The 13,658-nt window shown below is 42.5% G+C and overlaps 1 long non-coding RNA gene across 1 annotated transcript; it reads left to right on the top strand.

The window, feature by feature from the left end:
- The first annotated feature begins 11,907 nt into the window (after positions 1 to 11,907).
- On the top strand, positions 11,908 to 12,670 carry LOC110719990. Its single transcript, XR_002511223.1, has 2 exons — positions 11,908 to 12,315; positions 12,402 to 12,670. It is a non-coding gene; the product is annotated as an uncharacterized LOC110719990 (long non-coding RNA).
- The last annotated feature ends 988 nt before the right edge of the window (positions 12,671 to 13,658 follow it).

The following is a 13,658-nucleotide window of genomic DNA, read 5'->3' on the forward strand; positions in this document are numbered from 1 at the left end:
ATTAAAAAGAAGCCAGTCATCAAAGACCGGAAAAATATTCAGAGCCCCGGCCCCCTGGCCGGGTAAATACAAACAAACGGCACGCAGACCGTGGAAAGAAGACATAAAGCTTAAGAAGGGGGCAGATCTTCAATATTAGCAGCTGCCGCCTGGTCAATACTCTTCTTGTTGGACTCGGCTTCAGCTGCATTCTTCTTTGATGCATTACCCCCAAGCGGCACAAGCGCCACTACCGGATGCTCCTCTTCCTCCAACGCCTCTTCCTCAGCAGCCGCCAGGATCTCTTGATTATATCTATCAGAACACTGGCGGTACGTTTTTTTCCATGAGGCAAAGTCGGCATTGGGGAAGAGGCGGCCCCAAGTCATGCGCTGGATTTGAGCAGAGTCTTCCATCATCTCCCGGACCAGCTCTTTCTTTTCTTGCTCGACCTTTTCCGAGAGCTCCTGAGTAAGACTCTTCTCCTGGGTCACCAGGCGTACCTTTACGCTCGCCAAGGATTTCTCCAAGGTTTCGTATGAGGACATCTTTTGGCGAAGAGGTCTCAGCTCGGCCTTGAGGTTGTTGATGGTCGCCTCCAGCTCGCTATTCCTCTTCTGGGCCGCCTCTAACTGAGCCCGGATAGAGGCGGTAGCCTGCGCCTGATAATAAAGAATATCAATAGTCAGAACTTCATTTTGGGCAATTTGAAACATTGCCTTATCACAGTCAGAGGCGGCATAGCTTTTGCAGCCTTTACCTCTTTGTTCTTCCGGTCAAGCGGCTTGCGAAGGCCGTTCACTCGGAGCAGGGCCAAAGTAAAAAGGGGAACAGGCGTCAGTTTCCAAACAAAAAAGAAAACAGGCATCCTGGAATTCAAATACTCAAAAATATGCTAAGTATACCTCAGCAAGGACCCCTGCAATCCCGTCTAGGTCAAGGGTGCCGACACCCCTGACCGCCTCCCTTTCATCTGGAGGAACGGCCTTGATCATAGACTTGGCCACCTCGACCAAGTCAGGCTCCTGAGGGCCGGCTGCATCAAGCATAAACAAACGGATTAGACCTAGTAAAGAAGGGAGCAAGTCTAAAATTTACAAGGATAATTTCATACTTCTAGGTGGCCCAGCTGGAGTTTTAGAAGAAGTGGCCGACTGTTTCTCAGCCGCCACATGTTTCCTGGCAGAACCAGGAGAGCTCGCAACAGTCGTCCTCCGGGCCTTGGGGTCCGGCTGTTGGGAAGAAGAAGCTCTTGGAGCAACCGTCTAAAAAAGAAGAAAAGAGTCAGTATATGCATAAATACAACTCCAAAAAGAGGGTGAAAGGTTCGAAGCCCACCAAGGGTGCCCCCTTGTTGGGGGAGTCGGTTGAAGACTGTTGCATGATGGAGGCCCGCAACATGGCCGCCGCAGTCTTGGAGGCGGTAATTTTGCTCATGGCGTCCGCTGCAAAAACAAATAGCAAAGTTAATAAAAGTCATAACAAGAAATGCATGGAACAACAGAGTATTCGACAGGCCGGCTACCTCTTGAGCACCGACTGCTGAGGCCACAGGCGGCCAAAAAGTACTCGTCGTAGAGCCATTTGAAGCTCGGGACGCAGTGCAGGGGTACTTGCTCTCGTACCCCTGAAGTAGAGTTCACCTTCGACTCTACTTTGAAGAGTCCTTTATCTAGGGTCTCTTTCTTAGCCTTGGGGGGAACTGGCGGCATGCTGCGGCCGCCTGCAAGAAGGGGCGGATTCCTGTTCCACCTGTTGAAGCGCTTGTTCAGCTCTGTGTCTGAACACTCAATGATAAGGAAGGTGCTCCGCCAGTCTTTCCATTTGTTTGCTTTACCTCTCGTCATGAGGTAGCCCCTGTGGCTCGTCAATTGATACCAGCCGGTACCGCCTGCCTTAGGGGTCCGGGTGAGGTAGTTCATGTGGGCGAAAGCCTCGAAGTTCGGCTCCACCCCGTGCAGTTCGCACCCGGCCACATAGCCGAGTACGTTGACCCAGGAGTTCGGGGCTAACTGCAATAACCCCAACTCATACCCATCCAAGATCCGCTGAACAACCGGATGTAGTGGGAAGCGCAGCCCAGCCTTGATGGCCGCCTCGTAGCAGCCAAAGCAGGCGCCATCATAACTGGTACCAGCCGGCCAGACGACTGTGTCTTCTGGATCCGGCACGAACACTAAAAAGCTGGGGCCCATTGTGTGGTTTGCGATAAAGCTCTCCACTTTCTCTTGCATGGTTGTGATCCGGCCCCGAGGTACCGTGCAGTAGTAGGGGGTATTTTGCTCTCGGTGAGAGGCGGATGGCTCCGCCCAATCGTCCCCCTTCTCAACTGCATGAGAAAGCCTCGCCTCTTGCAGGCGACTGTTTTTCTCTTCTGTGTCTAGAGAAGCATGGCCAGAAGAGCTAGACTCGGAATCGTCCTCTGACGAGTCCGAAGATGACGACTCCTCCCCTCTCCCTGAGGGGCCCGCCTCCTCTCCTTTAAAAGGAGCAGGAGAGAATGTAGAATTGTCAACTGTAAAATGGGAAGGGGTCACTTTGACTCCTCCCTCAGAACTGCCGGCTTTCAAGCCGCTTTGTTTCACTTCCACATCTGGCGCCTGGTCAGATGTTTCACTAATCGGCACCCTGTGGGAGGAGCCGTCTGAGTTTGAGATCCTGGCAGTCTTTTTTGTTCTGGCCATCATGCTCTGCATAGACACAGATACAGTCGGACTTTGTATAAAGGGCAAAGATGGGTCCAGAAAAGGGAAGGCGGCACTCCTAGTCCTAGATTCAGCCGTCCCCGGTGACCGGCTGATCACTAACCTAGCTCGTGTCGTGTGCTTCCGTGGTGCCATTTCAAAAAAGAATAAAGTAAAGAGAAAATTAAGAGTAAGAGAACCGACGGTTACCTGAACGAGTGACGATTGATGAAGTTCTGAAAATCCTTTGCAATCGGCTTGTCAGAGCAGGCGGTAGGCAGAAAGGGTCCAAAATGTCAGAGCAAGTTCAGGGGTCCGAATGTTCTCTCACAAAGTTTTCAAGTGTGAAAATGACCGAAGTCAACACTCCTTTATATAGGCGAAGTGAGAAGGCGAAGGGTCACTTCCAGAATTCAAAATTTTGGCGGGAGAATCTCTCGGCCTCTCGCCGAGTGACACCTGTAGCAGGCCGTCGCCTGTTACAGGGCGATACCTGTCACAGGTAACACGTGACCAGTCACGTGCCACCTGTGAGGGGCAAATGATTAGGGGATTTTTCCCCACCAATCACCATCTGACAAGTGGACCAATCAGGTTCCGCCATGTGTCCGTCACATGGGCCAATAGGAGCCTGCCACGTGTCAAGCAATGATCCGTCCACTATGGACCAATTACGACACGACACGTGTCCTTCCCATGACACCTGGGATAACCGGTCACCTAGGCCCAACTTCCGTGGGAAGCCCAATCAGCCCAAGGTTAACCTAAACCTAGATTGGCACGTTTCCCGAGGTTATAAATACCTCCCTTAATCCTCATTAAGGGAGATAACACAGATTACACACATTAAACACTCTCACCTAGAGAGACCCAATCACTTTAATTTCCGCATTAATTACTCCTTAATCAAGTACTAATTTGACCGTCGGAGGCGGATCTCCAATCATCCGGAGTATCCGTTTGTTTTGCAGGTAAAGGCGTCCGGTTCCAGTCTCGGAATTGTAACTCTCCCGCAGGACATCAAAAAACCCCGAAACAGTAAGTCCTGACAAATTTTTTTTTTTTTAAACAGACGTGCTTTGAAAAAAAAAAAAATTTATAAGATGATTTTTAACAAAATTTGTATTTTATTAGATGGATTTTAACAGATTTTCCTAATCCAAATAATCTAATGAATTATAGTAACACACTAAGTCATCTGCCAACTACATTTCATCCTAGATAAATACATCATGGTAATGTTTTTTTACATCTTCTAACACGTTAATACACCAAAATATTCCAATCAAATAGAAACCGAAAAGGTGCATGGATCTTCTTAAAGCTCAAAAGCAAACTAAAAATGCTCCGTTTTTAGTTTTCTACAAGCCATCAAAACTGCTTCAAAAGTGTCCAGACGTACATTTTGGCACCTACAAAAAATATTGATGAAAGATTAGTACATCCTGTATACAACTTTAACAACATTACAATTTCGTTAAAATAAAATAAACAATATAACTCTGGAATTGGGATGAAAGAGTTACATCCTCATATGCTTTGGTTTATACTTTCTCCGTTCTATTAATATTGCAACAAGGATGAAATTACGCATTGCAAAGCACATTTTATATGCTAAATATCTATAATTGTGTAAGAGTAAAAATTATAAAAAGTTGATATTGTGAAAGTATTTTATGAGACGAATCCAATAAGATCCCACATGATTATATTTTACTTAACTTATAAATCATATTATATGGTCAAATAAGAGTGATGAATAGTGCAAAAAGTCCATTGTTGCAATATTAATAGAACGGAAGAAGTATATGTTGGAGAATGATAAGCCTCGCCAGCCGTAGCATAATTATCTTTCTTCATTGTGATAAATTTCCAGTATATTTATCTTCTTAGATTGTAAGTATCAACTCCTAGATTATAGGCTTTATCTTGTATTCCTTAACTGCCTTGTACTCTATATATTTCATGTACAGCTCGTGTAAATTACTCAATGAAAAACACAATTACAATTCATCTCTTTATCTTACATGGTATCATCCTCTTGATCCTTGATCACTTCCGCTGCCCAGCCGTAGCACCATGGCCACCCCTCCCGAAACCTCTTCCCAACTGTCCAACTTCAACAATCCATCGAAGCCCTTCATCATTGTCAACATGCACAATGTTCTCAAGCTTTCCCCTACCAACTACCTCTCTTGGAAGCTCCAAATCGAGGCCTTACTTGTAGGCCACGATGTCTTTCATTTTTTTGATGGCAGCACGCCATGTCCCTCCCCTACTCTCATCATTGATGATGTCGAAACCCCTAACCCTGACTTTGCCTATTGGACTCGTCAGGATCGACTCCTCTTTGGCTCCCTCATTGGGACCATCACTCCCAATCTTGTTCCTCTCATCTCCCAAGCCAAGACTTGTGCCCAAATATGGGAAAAGCTCCATAACACCTATGCTCTACCTTCCCGTGGTCACATAAAACAACTTCGTGACAAATTCCACCGTATAGTTAAAGGCTCATCCTCAATATCCGATTATATGCGTTCTCTAAAAGAATGTGTTGATCACTTAGCTGCCCTAGGAAAACCAGTTGACCATGAGGACCTTATAGATCGTGTCCTTGCTGGCCTAGACGATTCCTATAAATCCATTGTATACTCTGTTAACAGTAGAGACACCACTATTTCCTTTGAAGAGCTTCATGAAAAGCTCATCAACAACAAGGAACTCTCAATCTTGTAACATCAAACAACCACGGTCTCGAACCTACCTGCTACTGCCTTTCCAGCCTATACCAAGTCTAACCCCCGCTCTTCTGCCAAACAATCCTCTCAAGGTCTTCTTCCTACTCCATCCTCTCCTGCAAAGCCACCTCGCCCCTTCCTTGGTCGTTGCCAATGGTGTAACGAACAAGGTCATGTTGTTGCTAAGTGTCCTGTGTTTACCCGTCAATTCCCATCCGTCTCCCCTCCCCCACGATCATTTCCCAAACAGCCTTCTCGCTCCTCCACACCACCGCAAGCAAATCACACCCAAGTCTCCTCTCCTACGTCTTCTACTCCTTGGTTATTGGATAGTGGTGCTTCTCACCATGTCACCAATGATCTTCGCAACTTATCGCTTCATGCCCCTTATGATGGCACCGAAGAATTATTAGTTGGTGATGGTAAGGGCCTTCCTATTACACACATTGGTTCTTGTGTTATCTCCTCTCTAGTGCTTCACAATGTTTTAGTTGTGCCTTCTATTTCTAAAAATATTATTTCACTTTCACAACTATGTCTTGATAACAATATTTCCTTCTTACTCTATTCTGACTTGTTTCTCTTAAAGGACCTTTCAACGGAGAAAGTGTTGCTTCAAGGGACAACTAAACAAGGCGTCTATGAGCTTCCTTCCTCAACTCCTCAAGTTTACACAAGCACGCCCTCCTCCTCAATAAATTGGCATCATCGTCTAGGACATCCATCTAGGTCTATTTTTCAGCACATTATTTCACAAAATAATTTAAATGTTTCTAGTATTTCCATTATAGATTGTAATTCTTGTGCGTGCAATAAAAGTCACAAACTTCCGTTTTCTATCTCATCAATAAAATCAACTTCTCCTCTTGAATATGTCTATACTGATTTATGGACTTCCCCTGTCTATTCTCATGATAATTACAAATACTACCTTGTCTTTGTTGATCACTACTCTAAATATATTTGGCTATATGCCATAAAACAAAAATCCGATACAAAATCAGTTTTCCTTCGATACAAAGCACTAGTGGAAAAATATTTTCAACTTCCTCTAAAAACGCTTTATTCGGACAATGGCGGGGAGTATCTTACTCTCCAACAACTCCTAACCATAGATGGTGTTTCTCACCTCACCTCTCCCCCTCATACACCCGAACACAATGGTTTTGCCGAACGAAGGCATAGACATATCGTAGAAACCTTTCTATCTCTCCTCTCTCATGCCAATATGCCCCTCTCATTTTGGTCACATGCAGCTTCAACGGCTGCTTATCTAATAAATCGCCTACCCCCACCCACCTTAAACAATGACTCTCCTTACTTCAAACTATTCGGTGTCAAACCCAACTACTCCAAATTACGTGCCTTTGGGTGCCTATGTTACCCTTGGCTTAAACCATACACATCTCACAAGCTTGACCCCAAATCCAAACCATGTGTGTTCATTGACTACTCTCCCTCACAAAGTGCCTACTGCTGCCTTGATCTATCCTCTATGCGCATTTACACCTCTCGCCATGTCACCTTCAATGAATTTATCTTTCCATACTCCACACTATCAACAACCCCCTGCATTTCATCTTCTGCCCAACTCGAAGAATGGGCTCCCTTATCCATACATTCTCTAGTTTCTCCTTCCTCTCCTTCCCATACTGCTTCGTCCTCACCACCAGAAAACCCCACGCCATCCACTTCCCCTCACTCACATCCATCACCACCCTCACCCCCTCTCCTTCAAACTCACGCATTCCCGTACCAGCACCCCCTTCCTCCCCACAAATCAAAACACGCTTACAACATGGCATCCGCAAGCCTATTCAAAAGCTCAACCTTCATGTAGAGACTTGCAACTCCACCATTCCCAAGAACATAACCCAAGCTCTCAAAAGCCCAATTTGGCGCAAGGCCATGGAAGCTGAAATTCAAGCTCTCCAATCAAACAACACATGGGTGCTAGTTCCCTCACTCCCTTCCTAAAATGTCGTAGGATGCAAGTGGGTGTTCCGTATTAAAAGAAATAAAGATGGAATCATTTCCCAGTACAAAACCCGTCTTGTAGCTCGAGGTTTTACTCAACGAGTTGGCATTCATTATGGAGAAACCTTTAGCCCCGTGATCAAGCCTACCACAGTTCGCCTTGTCCTCTCCCTTGCCGTCACACAAGGATGGCCCCTCCGTCAATTAGACATTAACAATGCCTTCCTTCAAGGCACTCTCACCGATGACGTTTTCACTATCCAACCTCCTGGCTTTGTCCACCCACAATTTCCCAATCATGTATGCAAATTAAACAAAGCCCTTTATGGCTTAAAACAGGCGCCCAGAGCTTGGTATACCGAACTCCGTCACCACCTCCTCCACTTGGGCTTTCGCAATACCATTTCGGATCCCTCTCTGTTCACTCTATTCACAAATAACATCATTGTCTACCTTCTTGTATACGTGGATGACATCATTCTCACCTCAAATAACCCAACATATCTAAACTCATTCATCACCACCCTAGCCACACGATTCTCCCTCAAGGATCTTGGCTCCCTGTCCTACTTCTTAGGCGTCGAAGTCACGTCTCATCCTCATGGCTTGTTCCTAAGTCAGACCCGCTATGTCAATGATATCTTATGCAAGGCGAACATGGACAATGCTAAACCCACCTCCACTCCTCTCGCTACTCAGCCCCCTTAACAAAAACAGGAACACCTCTTTCTGATCCATCTCATTACCGAGCTCTCATAGGCAGCCTATAATATCTAAGTCTTACTCGCCCGGATGTCGCCTTTGCAGTAAATAAGCTAGCTCAGTACATGCAATGTCCAACCACCTTACATATGCAATCCCTCCATAGGCTCCTACGCTATCTCAAAGGTACTTCAACCATGGGCCTCACACTACACAAAACGACTCCCATGACCCTCCATTAGGGCTGTGCAAAACTATCCGAAAAACCGAAAACCCGAAAAACCAAACCGTAACCGAACCGAAAAATTGGGTACCCGAAGCGTTTAAAGAAAACGGGTCGGGTAACCGAACCGATAAGAATTTAACGGTTCGGGTAACGGGTACCCGTTAACACTGTTTCGGGTACCCGAATGTCCCGAAAATATATTTTTTTTTTTAATGAAGTTGCTCCCAGGCCTGTATCACTTGAGTATGTCTTTGTCCTTTGGAATGAAAAAGGGTTTTGATTCTTTTTTTCGAAATCTCAAATGAAAAATGTCAGTTTTTTTTAGAAAAAAAGAAATAGAAAATAAAGAACAAAAAAGTGAAAACCCTAAACTTCGTTCTTTTCTCATTTCTCAGTCATTCACTTCACTCAGCCTCCATCCCCCTCTCTCTCCTCCTCTTCTCTAATGTCTCTGCCTATGGTTCTCTAATCTCCATTCTCCATTCTCCATTCACTCCTTCATCTCCTCCATTGAAGCGGCTCTGAGCTTTCACTCCTTCATCTCCTCCATTGAAGCGGCTCTGAGCTTTCACTCCTTCATCTCCTCCATTGAAGCGGCTCTGAGCTTTCACTCCTTCATCTCCTAATGTCCTCAGGTAATTAACTAATTATCCCTTTGCCAGATCTAATTATTTGCAATGAATTGATTAAATTCAATTAAACTTAAACTCTTGTTTTAATTTCACAGATCGCAGATTCAATTTAGGGCTCTGCGTACTTCGACTTCTCCATTGAAGCGGCTTCTGAGCTATACGCCTATACTCCTTCATCTCCTCCATTGAAGCGTACTTCGACTTCTCCATTGAAGCGGCCCTGAGCTTTCACTCCTTCATCTCCTACATTGAAGCGGCTCTGAGCTTTCACTCCTTCATCTCCTCCATTGAAGCGTACTTCGGCTCTCCATTGAAGCGGCTTTTGAGCTTTCACTGTTGAGGTAATTTACATTTTATAGTATCTGACTATCTGTGGTTTTTTCAGATTTGTAATTGTTTTTTTTCCTGATTTTTTATTGTGGTACTATTAATTTTTTTTTTGTTTTTTTTTGGAGGAATGGTACTTATTATGGTTTTCAGAATTGAGGTTTTTTTTTATTATTTTTTGTCAAGTTGTGTCTGTTAGATTTAGATGAGTGAGTAAGGTGAGATTTCTGTTTTTGATGTGGAAATAAGGTTGTTGAGAAAAAACAAGGATTCAGAGTGATGTTGTTGTGTGATGTTGCTAAGCATCTATAGTTGCTGTGTACTAATGTTGTTGAGCATCTATAGTGTTGTGTGATGGCTTCCTGTGTGTTGAGCATCTATAGAGTTGTACATGATAATCATGTAGTCCAATATGATTTATTGTAACATGAGTTAATTACAAGCATTTTAAGAAAACGTTTTAAGATTTATTGTAATCCAATATGATAATCATGTAGTCCAATATGATTTATCTAGTTGCTTCTACTCAGGTTAATCTGTCAATGTATGGTTTAACAGAATTGAGTAATATTCGTCAGCTGGAATTTGGCTTAACAGTAACTTGTGTGGCTGTGTACATCATCTTTTGGACTCATTTTCAGTAATACTTGCCTAAGGTACTACAAGGCTCACAGAGTGATTATATGGTGTAGTTGTACCAATAGTTTTTTTTTTATTTCACTTGCTTGTCTGAGATTTTATGATTGTGTATTTGTGTGACGTGGAAAAGTTTTTGTCCTGTTTGTTTCTAATAGACATATGTCCTAGATGTTCACCCTTTCAACCCTCATATAACTATGATTCATTCTTGTTATTTGTATATACATGATTAAACTTATTTGTTTTTTTTATTTGTAGGAGTGTATGGAATCTGGAAGTAGTGGGGATATGGAAGACTCATCGGCTACAAGTCAAGCTCCTCCAATTCCAAGTCCTCCTCCCGAGCCTTGGGAGTATGACCCTTGTCCAATGACGGAAAATAATGACCCCTTTGACCAGCAAAATCAATCAAACCAACCTTCTGAACCTGCTGATGCTGCTGCCCCCTTAAGTGAAACTTCAAAAAAATCTAGAAAAAGGCGCTCTCCTCATTGGGAGCATTTTATAAAGAAGGATGGAGAAAACAAGGCTGAATGTATCTATTGTCATACATTCATTTGTTGTGCATCACTTCAAGGTACCTCCGGCATGAAGAACCACATAAAGCGGTGTAAGGAATACCCCCCCAAACATTGATCAAAATCAGCAACTATTGTCCCTTAGTCAACAAACTCTTGATGGGAATCTCGTGGATAAAAAAAAAGGTAGACTTGAGCTGTGGAAATTCAATCAAGAAGATAGTAGGAGAGCTCTGGCAAAGATGGTGATCATGGATGAAATGTCTTTTAGAATGGTGGAGCATGAAGGTTTTCGCAACTTTATGAAGGTAACGCAACCCTTTTTCATTATTCCTTCTCGATGGACAGTGACTAGAGATTGTTTTAGGATTTATTTGGATGAGAAAAAAAGTTTGAAAAGTTTTTTTAGTAAGTGCACTTCACGTATAAGTCTCACCACTGATACTTGGACTTCTTGCCAAAATATGAATTACATGTGTTTAACCGCTCACTTTATTGACCAAAATTGGAAATTGCATAAAAAAATAATTAACTTTTGTATAATTGCTGGTCATTCTGGTGAAACAATTGGTAAATCTGTCCAAAAGTGTCTACTTGAATGGGGTATTTCTAGAGTAATGATTGTCACCGTAGATAATGCAAGTTCAAATGATGTTGGCATTCAATATTTGAAAAGAAGGTTTGAAAGTTGGAAGACATTAGTTTTGGGTGGTCGGTTTTTACACATGAGATGTTGTGCTCACATATTAAGTTTAACCGTTAAAGAAGGATTGAAAGAAAGTGATGTGTCAATAAAAAGAATTCGTTGTGCTGTTAGGTATGTAAGATCATCGGGTGCTAGATTGCAAAAGTTCATGAGTTGTGTTAAACAAGAAAAGTTGGAGTCAAAACGTTTTCTTTATTTAGATGTGGATACTAGGTGGAATTCCACTTTTTTAATGCTGGAAGGTGCTTTGGCATATCGTAGGGCTTTTGATTTGCTTGAATGTTCAGATGGTGGTAAATTTAGGTATGAGTTACTTAAGACAGGCGGGGTGCCTGAACCTAGTGATTGGGATCGTGTTGCCTCTTTTCTTCCTTTACTTAAAATATTCTATGATGCTACTCTACGAGTTTCCGGCTCGTTGTATATCACCTCTAATGTGTATTTACAAGAACTTGTTGGGATTAGTGTGTTAATCAAGAAAAAAATGTTGAGTAATGATGCGGGGGTGAGTTTAATGGCTAGTGGAATGAAGAAAAAGCATGACAAGTATTGGGAAAATGTTGATAATGTGAATCTCTTGTTGTATATTGCTATCATTCTTGATCCTAGGCGGAAAATGGGATATACTAAATGGGCAATTAATCAACAATATGATTCTGAAAAAGCTAAGTACTTGTGTGATAAAGTGATGCAAACTCTGAATGACATGTATGAACTTTATATTTCTGAAAACCCTTCAAATGAGTCTATTCTCCCTAAAACTTCTGATTTTTCGGAGGAAGTAGAAGATATGGATTCTGATGTAGATGTTGCGGAATTAGAGTTTGAAAGGCAGGTGGGTTCATGTGTTGGAGTACAAGGGAAAAATGAGTTGGCCAAGTATTTAGAAGATGATAGAGAAGTTAATCCCGCCGGAAAAAGCTTTGATTGTTTGGGGTGGTGGAAAAAATATGGTGAAAGGTATCCAACAATAGCTCTCATGGCTAGAGATGTACTCTCCATTCCCGTATCAACAGTCGCTTCCGAATCAGCTTTTAGCACCGGTGGTCGAGTGCTTGATTCATTTCGCAGCTCACTCTCAACTAAGATGGTTGAAGCCTTGATTTGAGCACAAGATTGGTTACGTACATCTCAAGGTCCTCTTATACTTGAGGAGAGACTTGAAGATATGGAAAAAATTGAATCAGGTAACATTTAAATATTTTCTCTTTTTTTTAATCTCATTATCTTGTTAATTATTCATTAACTTTTTTTTAATTTTTTTTTTTTGAAGAAATGTTACCTCTTGGTGAGGAACACTCTCTCTTTGTTGATGATGATTAATTGATTAGAGGCAACAACTTATAATCATGAAGGTTGGTGGTGATTGTATTGAAGGCCGGAAGTCATTGAAGGCTTGGAGTATTTTATGAAATATGATTACTATGGACTGTTTTTGTTTTAAAACTATAAACTATGGACTTTTTTTTTTGTTATGTATTGGTTTATTATTGTTAACTATGGACTTTTTTTTTTAAAGAAACAGTATGTTTGTATCAAGTATTTGTTCATTTGTAATCGGGTTGAGTGTTGTGTTATATGTGTATTCAGGTTTAAATATCAGCCTATTAGGCTGTTATTTGTTACAAAAAAAATCATAGTACTAATAACAATAATTAATACTAGAAAAACAGGTGGAAGTTTGGACAAAAATATTATTAAGCAGGTGGGTACAAGGAGGAGTTCAGGCAGCCAAGTAGGAGAGGTGAGGAGGCAGCAGCCTCAAGGACAGGGACTGGTAGGTTGCCAAAGCGGAAGACATCGATAGTTGTAATTATTTTTGTTATTTGTGTATTTAAGTTCAATTGTTATAGTTCAAAAAATAGGAAGTAAAAAAAAAACTAGTAAAAACTAAAAAGCATCTAAAAACGAATTGCAAAGCAGGTTTTAAATAAATAAAAAGACCCAAAAAAAAATCAGCTTATTGGTTCGGTTCGGATATTTGGTTCGGGTACCCGTATTTTCAGGTATCCGAATTTACGGGTACCCGAACCTTATCGGAACGGTTTCGGGAATCGGTTTTAGCCTTAACGATTATCGGGTACCCGAACCAATAACGTTATCGGAACGGGTACCCGTCCCATGCTCTCCCCTACCCTCCATGCATATTCTGACGCTGATTGGGCACGAGATACAGATGATTACATTTCAACCACTGCCTATGTCGTTTACATTGGCAAGAACCCCATCTCGTGGTCCTCTCGCAAGCAGAAAACAAGGGCAAAGTCCTCCACCAAAGCTGAGTACCGTGCTGTTGCTGCTGCCTCAAGTGAAATCCTTTGGATACAAAATTTGCTATCTGAACTTCATCATCCCCTGCCTTCCACACCGGTCATCTACTGTGATAATGCAGGAGCGACGTATGTCAGTGCCAATCCCGTCTTCCATTCCAGGATGAAGCATCTTGCACTTGACTATCACTTTGTTCGCGAGCATGTTCAAGCTGGAAAACTAAGAGTAGCATACATTTCAACGAATGACCATCTAGCAG

The sequence above is a fragment of the Chenopodium quinoa genome, unplaced genomic scaffold, assembly GCF_001683475.1.
Source record: "Chenopodium quinoa cultivar QQ74 unplaced genomic scaffold, ASM168347v1, whole genome shotgun sequence".
NCBI classification, from domain to species: domain Eukaryota; kingdom Viridiplantae; phylum Streptophyta; class Magnoliopsida; order Caryophyllales; family Amaranthaceae; genus Chenopodium; species Chenopodium quinoa.